This window comes from Mastacembelus armatus, chromosome 12 (genome assembly GCF_900324485.2).
Source record: "Mastacembelus armatus chromosome 12, fMasArm1.2, whole genome shotgun sequence".
NCBI lineage: Eukaryota > Metazoa > Chordata > Actinopteri > Synbranchiformes > Mastacembelidae > Mastacembelus > Mastacembelus armatus.
The window spans coordinates 14305867-14321179 of NC_046644.1; the positions used below are offsets into that span (position 1 = coordinate 14305867).

Consider the following 15313-nt stretch of genomic DNA (forward strand, 5'->3'; position numbering starts at 1 on the left):
TGCCATAGAGCACAGTGAATTGAAGTGAAATTAAGAGAAAGAGAGAGAGGAAAGGGAGAAGGAGATAGAGCAGATCTGGCTTGGCTTTGATTGAATTCTGCACAGACAGTGGCCAGATACACCTGGGTTCCTCTGTTCATCTGAATCCAGATATTACCCCTGAATATAAAACACCAAAAGCCTGACAAGCTGCCTCCACTGTTTCTGAGATAAGGTGAAGCTCTTTCAGATGCAATTCAGATTTTTCTTTTTCCTTTTCATTCTTTTTTTAAAATGTTTTTACACAAAGACGCTGCCTTTGTGAGCTGTAGTGCCCTCCCACATGATTATATGTAGAGTGTGAACAGCACTGTGTGCATAAACATGCACAGAAACAAGCAACAATTAGAAATTGTGCCAGATAACTGGGTGATTCACTTCTCTAAAAACATTTTTGAAAATTATCGTGCAAAATGAGAGTGTTTTCCTCTCTGTCAGTCTGAAAGTGGTCTGATATAAACTCAGGAAAAATTTGTGTCCCTCAACTGCAGAAAAAAAATGAATGTTAAATGCAGACACCCTCCTACACTGATAAGCTTTTTGCTCATTTAAAGCAGATATGATTTGCCTCCAGAGCTACTCAACACTGTCACTGTTGATGTACACCAATTAGTTCACAACACAACTGGATCATTAAGATGTTTTCATTCTTGCCGCACTACTGTTGATATCAGTCTCATCCAAATTGAATTCTAATTAACAACACACACATTGCTGTATGCCTCAAATTTAACACACTTTCTATACAAAGCCTTAGGAAAAACATACAGTTGAGATTTGAATATTGATTTCAGGTATTTCACATCTTACTGCATAAAGTTTTATAAAACAGACCACTAAGGAGAGTCAAAGCCATATCCACAGAAACCTTTAAAATCAATATCTCATCAGCAATGCACCCCACATGACACACATTTTCCAAATAGTTTGTAGGGATTGAAAACACACCATTCATACATGTATCCAAGATCAGGTTCACACCATGATACCCAAAAATGTTTTTTTTTTTTTTTTATACCTCTTTATTTATTTAGTCTGAAGAGGGAAATAAGTATGTGGCATTTTTTATATAAAATAACTGCTGAGTTTCCTCTTTTTAACAGACAGTAGTAAAGAAGGGATCTCATATATTCATGAAATGGTTTTATCAATTAATGATTTACAGTAGATATCTTTGGAACTATTTCCTATTGAATCAAATGGAAATCAATGAGCCTGAAAGAAAAATATTTGTCACTTTTGGTGTGCACATACTTTAAATATGTAAACATAAAAACAGAAATATACAATGAATTAGAAAAAGGATGAGGATTAATGCAAAGTATGAGCTTTCTGTTTCTCCATTTCTGTCTTATGAAGCCAAAACACTAAAAAACATGGATTACTGCTTATGGATTGCACATCAGTTTTACCTGTGTTATGACTAACTCGCAATTCAAGTGTCACTTCCTATATAATGTCACATCCCACAATTAAACCTCATTAAATTTCAGCACAGGTCCTGACTGTTTTTTCTGCTGCTCAGCACTTGCAATTTTGATATCTTCAAATACCAAGAAAATTATCTCTATCTTTCTTGTGACATTCAGCACAGCCAGTTGTCAAATCAATAACTTCATAATGATGCCCTGTGAGGATTTTGATAGAACTGCGGGGTATTAGACTTTTGCAGACCTCTGCTTCAGCTCCATCTCACTGACTCAGAAGCTACAGAAAAAGACTGCAGCCATAATCCAGACTCACGCCCTGCAACATTACAGACATTCCCACAGTTTTCTCAGATAAAATCTCAACCTATATACCTGCTGCAACCCTCCTGTCATTTCCACCCAGTTACATCAGCAGCTCTATGTCTAAAACCTGAAAGAGAGGCATGTGCCATTTGGTCATGCAAAATTAATGAATGTAAACCTTTTTTTTTTTTTTTTTTTTTTTAAATGGTCTGAGCTGGTGTTTGTTTCTGTGTGTATACAGTTTGAGGGAGGATGTGGATTAGAGCTCTGCAGCTTCCGTCTAATGAGAAGAAACCTTAATCCACACCTACCAGCTACTAATTCCTAACCTGACTCACCTCACGCTTAAAACCTAGCACGTCAATGGCACCGTGACAAGTTCATAAAAAGTGTTTTCAAATTATAGTAATAGGTAGGTAAAGGAATAAAAATCAAATTGAATAAAATTACAGCCCTCAACTGGAACAACAAAGTATCTCTAGTGTCCAAATGACACTCAGAAATAACTGAATCAACACACTAGCACTGAACATTAATGAGAATGGTAGATGCTATTTACTGCTGTTCAGTTTGTACTGTATTAAATTATATTTCCCATTGTAGAGCATTTAATACAGCCCAGGACATATTTTCTTTTATTCCTCCATTCATAAAATTTGGCACATTTGAGGTCGTCTCAGACTTTGAGCACTTCAGTTAGTCAATTTCTGCAATAATATTCTAGATATATGAATATTCACCGACACAAACACATAGATGATATTGTGCATAAAGGCATTCAAGTCAGCAGCACAAAGAAAAGACACAGGGCGACTCAGAAACAAACTGCAAACAGTGCGTAAACAATAACAAAGACAAATAAGTTTTCAAACATACATTAAAGACAGGATGAGAAAAAAAATCCTACCTTGAAGCAGAGAGAAGGGCCAAAACTGGGCTGTCTACGGGTGTCCCCTCCTGGTTTGCTACAAGGCCGCAGCTTGGTCTTCAAGTATAGTCCAGCAACAGCAGGAAATGTGGTCAGTTCTTCAGCAGATATGTTGCTAATGCTAGAACACAGACCAGGATTAGTGCTGATGTTAGTGTGGATAAGGCTCAGTGATAGGACATTGTTCATTTGATTCACACTTACAACATCTTTGGTCTTTGCAAACCCAACATTTGCTTGTGAATACCTCCATTTTAAAATTGTTCAGACTTCCTCTGCAAACTGCAGGTGTCACAAAGATGTTCACTTAAAAACAGCGACACCTGTGTCCTGGAGGTGATGTGCAGGCCAGAATAAAGGCCAGAGGGGAAGGTGTGTCAAACCTTTCATGTTTGTTTTATGATTAGTAATGATAGTACTGATTAATACTGATTATGATTACTGATTATCTGGCACCCCGCCAAACTTGAAAGTTGTTTCTGGGCAAACCTGGGTCTCCTTTGGGAGAGTTGTTAGTACACCTACCGGTACAGTACAAAGAACTGCCAATAACTCAACACACTGCCAAAATGAAAACGACTATAAGCCAAGAAAATTTCCATTTGGAACAAAAAATTAACAAATGGATGTATCTTGTAATACATACACAATAGGTCCTCTTAAATGCTGAATGTTGTAAAGATGCATGAAATCAAAGTCAGCTAGCAGAAAGTGCTATATGCTGACATGCTGCAGTCAGTCAGAACAATGCCAGAAGTACCCAGCACACACTACCATGCACACATGGACATCCACACCGTTGCTCACAGACCTTCCTTTACACACACACACACACACACACACACACACATACAGGGGAGCTGCGGTATCTGTCAGCCGATGTGAGAACCCTATACAAGTTATCATACTGTTCAGCTGAAAAGACATCCTCTCTGAACAGCCCCGCTCACAGATACACCATTTTATTTGTCCTTATAATTTTGGCTTACTGCAACTGACAAGTGTGATGTCCTTTTACACACCGACAGAGGGGGGAGAAACTGCTGACATGTACACTTGTCCCATGAATTTTGTGCCAGTGGAGAGAATCTGCTGACGCCACCAAATGTCTCAGGAAGAAATCTCAACAAAGAAGTGAAATTAAATGCCGACAACTTCTTCTATGCTTCCTGGAGCTTCAACCCAGCTTTAATATTTCATACCTTCCATATCTTTCATATCTTTTTATTGGTCACGCTGACCTTACTAGATTCGGTTCAAAGAATCAAGGAAAAAGGCAACATAGCAAAATGTTCTTTTCGTGGATTACATCGCTAACTCTTTAGTTTGTAAAAAGACCCATAATTATCCAGGAGTTATGGAAAGAAAAATGAAATATTCACAAAGGCTGTTTGTTTTGTTAGACAATCCAGACACCCTAATAAACACAGACATTGCAATTTTTAAAGATTACTGTATATCAAATTATACAATAATTCATGAATTTTGGAAATTAGCCAAAACCTGGCTCACTGTAGTTCACAGAGAGACAGCTTTACACTCCAGTTAATGAGAATAGTTATTGTATCCCTTCTTATGCATTTTACCTTCAACCTACTTGACTTTTCATAATTTCATGCACAGTATATTTTATTGTTGTAATTTTTTATATTAAAATATAGTGCCAGATCTTAGATAGTATTAGAGATCAGGAGCATTACCAGGAACTGGGTTAAACAACCAAGTCATGTGGGGAAACTGGCCACACAAAAAATATGGGTCACTGTGTTGCCTGGAGACTTGGATTTGACTTCTGAGATTTGACCTAATAGGAAAATTCACCCCACAATGAAATTTGCAAATACTGGGCCAATCGTCTTGAATGGGCATTTACATTTCCCAACATGACTGGTAGTCTAGATATTTGTGGTCTAAATTGGAAATAAAATAATACATAACAATTTATAAAATCTAATGCATGGTTTTCAAAATCCTCATTTGCAGCATTTCAGAATACCACAGCCCTGTGTTTGTTGTGCTCTCCCCCCTCAGGATCCTCCATGCTTTTCATTTATTTCTTTTGATTGCATGACAGCCTTTGTGCAGAGATGAAGTGTGACCTTGAACTGACTGTGGCACCTTGCAGCCCCGTGGGTGCATCAGCGATATTCTCTTTATGCACTGTACCTCCTCGTATGTTGGTTCAATGTTACAAATTTTAAAATAAAATGTAGAATGTTATTCTCACTGTACTTCCCCTTGTGTTTACTGAGAGCTTACAAGGCTGTAATCAAAGAGAACTGGGGTGAAAAGCTCATCTCAGATCTCACCAAGGCAAAACCCCTCAGAGGTTTGTCGAGTGTCTGGTATCAAGGACAGTAAATCACTCTGTCATCCTACTAGATATGCTGGATATAGATACTGTATGTATGTATGAATGTATAGATAGATAGATAGATAGATAGATAGATAGATAGATAGATAGATAGATAGATAGATAGATAGATAGATAGATAGATAGATAGATAGATAGATAGATAGATAGATAGATAGATAGATAGATAGATAGATAGATAGATAGATAGATAGATAGATAGATAGATAGATAGACACCCTTAGCAAATCAAAATTTAAAGCCATTAAATTCCCATTAGTCTCAAGTGAATTTTGTTTTTAGTGCTGATTAATAAATATTAAGTGTAAAACAATTACATTTTTTCAAATATCTCCTTGCCAGTTATCAAAGTCAGAAGACAAAGATCACTTTCAAAGCTAACAAATTGAATAATACATCCAGACTAATATGATGGACCCTTGTGGCTGCATCTCTAAAGGTGAGTATGATCTGCCAATGCCACATGAGAAACTTCACAGCGGACTGAGAATAGCATAGGTCAAATCGACTGGGACCTCCACATCCAGTAAGATGAATATGTAGTGGCGGCATAACTAGCCAGTGCAGTATTGGGAAAGGAAAAAAATACACGAGTAGAAAGAAATGTAGTGGTCCCAAGTGGCAGCTGCACCAAGAAGAAATATGAGAAACTGAAGTTATAACAGAGGCTAAGACATTATCTGGAGCGGGTATGAAAAGTGTGAGCCCTATTGGGGCTGGGACCTCAATGTTGCAGTGGTTTAAAGATATATAGGGAACAAGTTTCCAAATCTTTGTTCTAGAAAGAGTTTAGACGACGAACAACCCTATAATTTACAATATAAATATCATATTATTTTGCAATATTGAATGCAGAGGCACCTGAAATCTCTTTCACACAGCAGGAGGCAGGTTAACATTTTCCAATATGTTCACAAAGTCAAGTACATGCATTAGCAACCTGGGCTTTGGTTGCCAAAAGCATTTTAGTCAGAATCTTTAACTCTGTGCCATTAGTCTGTGGAGATGTTGGTGCTTAGATGCTTTTGGGAAAGTCAGTCCTTTATGTACAAGCTTGAAACTCTGAAAGACGGAGTCAGCAAGAGGGAGCAATTTGAAGAGAATTGACCAGGAGAAGCAAAATGAAAAGCATAAAAAGGAAAATTTCAAATGTATCTCAGTGATTGGGGTATGATTGTTAGCTATATGTGTTGGTGTCTTGTTTGTCTCCTGCACTCTAAACTCTCCCCATATTAGTTGAGAACGCTTTTAAGAGGGGGGGCTGACAGAAAAATGGATTAAATGGGGTTTGCTGACAGAATACATATCAAAACTGCAGGCATGCAATTGTGGGCTGCAGCATTTGCAAGGCTTATGACTTCTGCTGAGGCTGTGGATCCATCAAGCCTTGCCTGCTCTCTTCTCCTTGCTATTCAGATTTAGAGGAAGCGCCAAGGAGAAAAGTGAAAGGGAAAAGGAAAGAGCTCTTGATCACCTGCTTTGTCTGAAGTGAGTCACCTTGCAAATATATGAATAGCAAATACAGGAAAAGTAATCTGGTGGCACACTGGTACGTCCTCCTATTTGCATACCTGCCAGCCCCTGTAGTTAGCGCCTGCATTTCAGGACTCGGCACCTCAAGTAAGCAATGGTATGCATATATTTTATTCCCTTTTTTTTACAATGGTGTTTCTTTTCTTTTTCTATCTCGCCTTCCTTTGTCTCCTTCTCAATCCTGTCCATCTTTCCCCTCCTCTATTTGCCCCCCTTCTCACCCCTCAACCCTCCCACCTCACTCATCCCTTTCTCCCTCAGACATCAGGGTATATTTCCCCCCCGGCAGGATGCATGACAGGGGAGCAGGTGGAACGGAGAGCAAATGACAAATCTTTCTCTCCATCCCTCCCTGCATCTGTCTCTTGCTCTCCATCTCTCCCAGTGTCCTGCCAGAGGCCCTCCTCAGCGATCCGTCCTCCCTCCTTCTAGCACCTTCCCAACCTATCTGACCACATTGATATTCAAATCTGCCCAGGCTGCATTCTTCCTTCTCTTGCTATGAAGGTCTTGCCAAAGCATCAAATGAGAAAGAAAATGAGCTAATGTCCATAATCCACAGCTAGACATATAAAAATGACAGTGTGAATGCTCTAGGTGGGCCTCAGCAAAACTCATATCCAGCTTACTGCCTTACAATCTGGTATAAGCTTGAGGTGGTTAATAAAAGATTCTTAGATTGCCTAAGTAAATAGGCCACCCTGTGGGCTAATGAATGTTTTCTGTTTCATACTTGTGTGTGCATTATGTGTTTATGCGTCTGTCTCCATAAAGCTGAATTTGCAAGACACATTCCCCAAAGAGAGATGGCAGAAGAAAGTGAGAAAAAATAGCTTATCTGTCTATTGTTGTTGTTGTTGTTGACATAGTCCCACATGATGCGTGAGAGGAGCCAACGACTCACATCTGGCCATGAGCTGTCATTATCTTTGCCTTCTTCTCTCTGATGAATCTGCCCCAACTCCTTGCTGAGGAGCTGGGCTTTATTTAATGGGCTCTTTCAGCCGTGGTTTGCTAGGCGGAAGCCTCTTACAAACCCATTTAAAGAAGGGTCTATGGATTTCATGGCTCCCCGGGCGCTCTCTCCTTCTTTCAATAAGGTGAAGTCCAAGGCTTTATCCATCCGTCAATGGGCCAGGGGAACAGTGGATGCAGCAGTTTTTAATCCCAGAGATGCCACTGTCCACTGTATGCTTGGCTGTTCCCTGATAGCAGGGCCTCCTTGCACAGCTCTCACCTGGGGACTTTTTAGTTCCTGTAGCAGAGCAGATTTATTGTTACATAGATAGGGATAAAGACTAGGCACCTTGGACACTGTCTACCAACAGAAATGCAGATAAAGGATGGAGTGAGAGAAAGACAGTGGATGGGAAATGTCAGGGAGCACCAAATTTAGGGTGGAGGTATTAAGTGTCTACATCATGGTCATGCTTATAGTAGCCTGGACCAATGTGGCAGAGCAACTGATTGACAGCCCTCAGCCAGCATGGCTAAAAAATACTTAATTTGTAAATTATCTTTATGATAATAAAGCTAGAGTAACACAACATCAAACAATAAAATGCAGTTTGATGAAACTTAGTATCTTGGCATCATCTCTTCTTACTCTAAACACTTTTTCACATTAACATCTGCTTGTCTGGCAAAAACATCAAATAAAATTGTATTTCTGCCATTTTTTGTAAGCAATTGCTCAGATCCTACTCTACTGCTGTTTGCAGCCACAAATAGTTTTTTAACATTAGTGTGCCATTTGTTACTGCCAGTTCATTTGATCATCTTTCTCTGCCTCAGCCACTGGCATACAAATGAAGGGCTTAGTAGCTGAGGACCGATCAATGTATGATTCAGTTAGTTAGAAACAAATAAAATGTGGTCAATTTCTGCCCTTTGATAAATCAGGAGCAAGAAACATCCACACCTCTCTCACAAATAAAAGTATTTTCTATTCTCAGTCTCTTGACTGGGCCCCAGAGAATTTCAGGGCAGTGGTTAATGGCATTATCAGAGGCAATCACTTCACTGAGGTCAGAGAATGAGGACTTGAAAGCAATAAAATTCCCCATGGTGAGAAATTATCCACCAGCATACACACTGAAACACACATGCATACATACACACAATGGTATTCTATTGCAGAAACACATTTTATTACACAATGCATCTTATCAAGTTGCATTGTGTACATTTTCAACTGTAAAAAACTGAATGTAGGTAATAAAAGGCATAAACACAAGACCTGTGAGTGCATGTGCATGTGAATGTTTTTGCCATGGTAGCAGTATAGCTCTATAGATAGCAACATTGGTCTGCCTGTTGGTCAACCCACCACATTGATCTAGATCCCTGGTCCTTTGAGCTACTTGCTGAATAGAAAATGTTAGTTTGTATACCTGCTAAATAGTTCAAAACACAACTGTGCATAAATACGAGTGTACGCCAGCATGGTGTGGAAGAGTATGTAATTGACTGCTTTATTCATAGTATTCATAATATTCTGATTTATAAAGCAGTGCAATAGGCCTTTGATCCTAATTTAATAATATCAAAAGATGACTCGTTGATTTAAGGAAATTTAGAGTGCACAACTTTAGCTTTAATAAATAACAAGCATGGCATCCAGACATATCCATTTGTCTGCATCCAGTCCAAGTGCGCAGATCGGTCCTACACACCATCAGTACCATCAGCACCAGTGAAGCAGTCACAGCCAGTCAGCCATGAGGGAGGTGAGGGATAAGCAGGAGTGGCACAGCAATCCCTCAGCCTTTTAGAAAGGTGATACATCCTGTGACAACATCTACAGATTAGAATATCACAGCCAGATGAGCTGTGGAACAGTTATGCAAATTACGGGGCAGCAGTTTTCTAGCAGCCTAAAGTCACACTGCTTCTGTTGTGTTTGGGGCAGTTTCCTATAAAAAGCTTTTATAAGAGTGTTTCAAAGGTTCGACTGCGTAAATACCTGTGTATGTAAATGAATAGCTTTATATTTGTTAGGTGTGTATTGAAGTAAGGGAAAATGTATATTTTGTCACATTTTTAGTCATCAATTGATTTGCTGGAGGTCAATAGAAAAGAATTGTAATACCATAAATGTTCCTAGTGTCTTCTGGTAAAAAAAAATGTAACTATGTTTGTTACCAATTTGATGCTTATAAATATTCCATAAATATGATTATGAACATTTTGAATGTTCATATTTTACAGAAAAGCAGCATCTTAAAACCTTGATAGTAAAAATCAAATGTGCACTCAGTCTCTTGTTTTGTCTGCCATTACAAATTGTTGTGTTCTACAAATATATAAAGTGCTCTTACTCAAAAGTGCACTTTAACATAACACTGCTGAAAATTGCATTCAGATTACACAGCAGGTATATCTATTGTTCATAGTGCTATTTTGAAATGTACTGTAAGTGCAGTATAATCGTACTTCCTGTTCTCTTTTGATTTGGAGGAAATTTTGATTTGAAACTGCATGAGGTACAAAAATCCACCTATAAAGGTTCAAAGACATCTGAATGACCTTTTTTTCTGAGTCAGATACTGCTATTTCCTTTATTCACACACCTCTGTTTGGAGCCATGGGGACCTGGACCTAGCATGTATTGTGAAAATGGCAGGGACATGCACTATGAAGGTCACTCGTCTAATCGTTAAACACAAACAAACGCATCCATACCTTTGGGCAACTAAGCGCCTCAAATTCACCTGATTTGCATCTCAGAACTGTTGTAAGAGACACACAGTGGGTCTGATCCAAGACGCCTGAACAACCACTGCTGGTAGTCTGAAAACATGAAGTCATTTATGAAACATTTCTGATGCATTAAAAGCGCTTATCTAAATGAACTAGTAATCAAACCATTAATAATTCACAATCGTTCCTCCATTTAGACACATGCTACGATAATTTGCTGGATGTAACATCTATGTCTAGAAGTCCTCACAGGCAGCAGTAATGATTTTATTACCATTCTATGCACATTATTACACTTGTGTTTTGTAATTTAAGCGATCCCTCATAGCTGCATTGTAATTTCTGGAGAAAAGCTATTCTGGGGAAGCAATAATAATAACGTGTATTGCCATTTCTTTCATCATGATCTCATAGAAAAATCCATTTCAATTAAGTAGACATGTCAAAATCCATCTATTGGAAGAATCCTTTTATTCTGCTGTCTATCATACTTGGTAATATAAAAGCTACATCAGAATTCAACTGGCTCACGCAGTCCATATATATGTTTATGAGTTCATTGTGTATGCATGGCGTTGTCTGTGTTTTTTAAGGAAAAGAGGGGAAAGAGTTAAAGAAAAAAAACAGACAACTTGCAGGATAATCAGAGTTGTAGTGGAAGGTATTTGTCCATGAAATTCACACTATCAGGGCAGCCATCACTTTATCTCCTTGTATCTCCTCTGTCCTCTTTCTACTAGCACACAGATCAGACCTCTTGTAATGTTTGCTGACCCATGCAGGACTCAACTGCGTCTCAATTCCAGTCTTGGGAACTTTTCAAGGAAGTGCATTTGAGTTCTCACCAGCATACAACATAAAATGCTGTATGGAAAATGCCAGTTATTAAAGTGTGTTTGTATTTGCAAACACCTAAAGAAATAACGAATGCTTGTTTGTAATTTGCTATAAGATATTCCCACTGAAATGGTGATACATTTGGATTCATGTACGTAAAAAGTCATTGCTCACCTTCTAAATCTGTACAGCACCCCCTCTCATCCCACTCCCCCACCGCTTAGACCATCTGAATCCCTGACGACTGGTCTGTTTTTAGCCATGCTGGATAGAGGCCTGGCATGGTGTGCGGGGGAGGCCAGACCAGTGGGGATGTCCTGGTGCAGTCTGTCCTGCGCTGGACTCTTGGCCACCCTATATTAATCAGATTTGCTGCAGCAGCCATATGTCCAAGCAGCATGATAAACCCCGGCTGCTACCTGGCACCCACAGGACGCACTGTCAACACAATGTGTGTGTGTATTTCACACATCGTTCCTCTAGAGATTGCTTCAAAGACCTGTTGAGACATCAAAATATTATTGGCATAAATATTACAGATAATTTTGCATTATTAAAGACTTTTTTTCAAAAAGCTCTGAGTAAAAAAAAAACACATGAATGAGAAACAGGGAATCAGAGGTAACTCTGAAAAAGGAGGAAGTCATTATGGGCCAGGTGATCATATACCACAGTGTTTGGGAAATACATGGGGCTACGTACGTCACTGCAACAGGAGAACTGGCACAATGGAAACACTTTAAAAAAGGCTTATTCCTGTTTCCATCTGTCACCTTATGCTTAACAACACATTATATATTTCATATTTTTACATGAATCAGCTCCAAAAGGTGCTACATATTTTAGACACTGTTTGTATCAAATTACACAACAGCACAGTGGTCCCCACTGTGCTTAGCCCTGTATTAGCCCTGGTTATATCGATAGCATATTGGTGATACAAAGGTTGACTGAAGAGTATTTCCTACCTGAAGCTTTCTATTTAATCCCACAAAATATATCTATCCCATAATCCATAATTCATAACCAAACCTTGCAAGAGGCAACACCAACACTTGTCAAACATGATTAACTATGTCTGTATCTTACACAAAATTAATTCCTCTCAGTGGCTGCCTGTAAATCAGACAACAATCACTAGCGAGCATGCTCGCAAGGTTTGTGGGCTGAGGTTTTTCATGTATTTGAGTGGCATGAACAGAGTTATTAATAAAAAAAAATGTGTTTCTGGAATTTAAATTGTGTCAATAAAAACTTGCTGTTTAACTGAAAAAAACTCAAACAACAGAGCATGCTTTTATTGAAAAAAGGGGCCAGATGTTCTTGCCATCTACTGTTAGGAGGAGACAAGAAAAGAACAATGTATCTCACTCACACGACTGTACAACATACAGATTGCAGCAATTACTATAAACAAGTAATATAAATATAATGTAACATGCAGTATTACTGCATTTTATTATCATTTACCTTAATTCTGCAAGACAGAAAAATACACCCTTGACACAGTGATGGATAACTGTCAATGACATTAGGGTTTATTGTAAACCTAATATGATGCATGACTCATATGCAGTACAGCTCAAAACCTTTAAGAACTCATTACTATCTATCACACAAAGCTATCAGAGAGATGTCTGAGCATTTCAAAATGTATTCTTCAGCATTACCTCCAAGCACACAGCCAGAGTCTCAGAGAACTATCTTCAGAGACATGAAGAACAAAGAGTCCTGCAACAGATGGTCTGGGCCCCACAAAACCCTGATCTCACCGTCATGGAGTCAGTCTGGGATTACATGAAGAGACAGAAGCCTCTGAGACAGCCTAAATCCCCAGAAGAACTGTCGCGAGGTCTGCTAGATGCTTGAAACAACCTTTGTGCAAAATACCTTACGACTGTGCATATCTAGGAGAATTGGTAGTGTTTTAAAGGCAAAGGGAAGTCACACCAAATACTGATTTGAATTTTCTCTGTTTAATGCAATTTGTTTGCATTCAATTAAAGTTGTTTATGTTATTATCGTTGACAGTACCCTCACTTTAGAGCGTTTTTCAACAGTGGCTTCTACACGGCAGTACAGCTGTAAAAATTAAAGATCTGCTGAGGTCAGTTATATAAATAAGGCTAGTTTAATATGCAACACACTCAAGCATTAAGGTAATTGAATGAAGATAAGTGCTCTTGACATAAGGTCTGTGAAGACTACATTTCTAATAAAATTCTAAATGTAAATATCTAACGGTGCAGCGATATGACAAGAACACTTCCAGCATGCAATAATCTCAATATAATTCAGCATTGAGCATAAATATCCTTCCTAACAAAAGCCATCAAGGCGGATACATATCCTCACGTGATGTTATAGTCGCTCTATCATGCAAGGTACACTCATCTCCTCACTACCCACCCTCCCGTGCATGCCCCCTCCATGCCTCTCAACACCCCCACCCACCCACCCACCCTTCACACTGACATACATCTGAGCAGGACCCAGCACCTTTTGTCTTGGGCTCCCTCTTTGTTAGCAGCTGCTGGACAGAAGCAGCAGCATCACGTCTACTTTATAGTAACAGTGTAATAACAACACATCAGCCTTTTTTTTTTTTTTAACTCAATGAATGACAGGATGAATTAACGCTAGTGAGTGTGTTGCCTCTGCTTTTAATTACATTTTTAACTGCACTAAGATAATAAACCTTTAGGAGTGATCAGTAGACAGATGGAGAAAGTGCTGAAGGAGACCGGTGATTTTTAAAAGTGTATTTATTTTATTGTGTATATATTTTCATATACTTATCATTTATTATGTGTATTAACTTTGCATTGACAAAAAATCTATCTTTGTTGTCTGTGGACTTGAAGTGTGAAGCAGCATCATCACCACCAAAGTGAACTGCAGATAACCCCATGACGTGGCAGACACAGTATGGAAAGCCTATATAAAATTCACGGTGCCCGCATGTATCTGGTGGTGGTCTGAGCCGCTCATAAGGCTTTGCAGGATATCTGACTTCAGTCTAGATGAAGGATGAGCTTCTCAGACATAGACGTTGTCCATCCTGCTGATGCTCCCTCGTCTCATCGTAAACTCTTGTGCACCCTCTGGTGCTTGCTAGTCTCCCAAACTTCTTTGTGTAGCCTGCTTTGCAGATTGTCTTCCTTGTCTGTGTGGTTGCTCATTATTCAGAGACAGACGGATCTCAGGTCATCTGCAGCTGCAGCAAAGGAGAAGCAGGAAAGATGGCGATCATCCATTAGACCGACCGGGCGCACGCATGAAATACGAGGACAACTTTTGGGAGGATCGCTTGAGGAGAAGATTGTACCAGTGAGTGTTACCTCTTGCACTATATTTCCAGTTTCGCCAAGATTTCGGCTGGGCTTTCAAGGTCTGCGAGAACGTCGGTATGGTAGATCATGGGATATAATTTGGAGAGCGCCTCGTGAATGACCTGGAAAGAGCGGATCTCCCCCTTTTCTCCTTTTAGTCCAGGTCCATCCGACTTGGGAGAGCAAGCCGGGGCGAGATTTTAGTCGGGTGGGCGCTCCGGCTGGCACCCATGCAGCCAAAGTCAAGTGGGTCTTCTCGTTTCCTAGTTAATATCCTAACCAACCGACCGCTTCCTCGCTATGTCGCCTTTCGGTTTGTTGTCAAAGTGACAAGGAAATGGACGCGGCGGTGTAGAGAGGCTCGCCTGCGTGTTACAGCAGCACCGTAGCGGAGTGGTTTGTTATTCTGACATGTCTGGTCAGGGGAATTATTGGCCCCGGCCATGCGTCCCCTTGTCCGGCCGTGCGTGTTGTTGCGCGTTAGCTTCATGGAGAAGCCATTGCACGGATTGCTCTCCTCTCCCAACCAGCCTCCATTAGCGACACAGAGGAGCTGCCATAGCCGCTGGTCCAGTCACACACATACACACATACACACACACACACACACACACACACACACACGTAGACACACACACACACTCTCCATGAAAGCCATGTCCAGTGTATACATGCTTCCCCCTCCCCTGCTCCTGTGTGTTTTAAAAAAGAAACCTTATCTGGTGGCGGTTTTGACTCGGTTCTCCACAGGGTTGGAGCTGAAATGTCTCTGGATGGTGGTGAAATGCTTGGAAGCGCAGTGTCGCTTTGTACATTCATATAAATACGTCTCTTT

At 39.8% G+C, this 15313-nt stretch overlaps 1 protein-coding gene and 1 long non-coding RNA gene across 4 annotated transcripts in view; one reads left to right on the forward strand and one right to left on the reverse strand.

Annotated features, from left to right (window-relative positions):
- Positions 1–13893: 13893 nt before the first annotated feature.
- LOC113124535 (uncharacterized) lies at positions 13894–15105 on the reverse strand. Its single transcript, XR_003295061.2, has 2 exons — positions 14488–15105; positions 13894–14363 (listed from the first exon to the last, which is right to left on the reverse strand). It is a non-coding gene; the product is annotated as an uncharacterized LOC113124535 (long non-coding RNA).
- Positions 14341–15313, forward strand: part of znf462 (zinc finger protein 462) — a 45521-nt gene continuing 44548 nt past the window's right edge. For all 3 annotated transcript variants that reach the window (XM_026297487.1, XM_026297491.1, XM_026297492.2), the window contains exon 1: positions 14341–14476. The gene's annotated coding sequence lies outside the window, so the exon portion shown is untranslated. The remainder of the gene's footprint in view (positions 14477–15313) is intronic.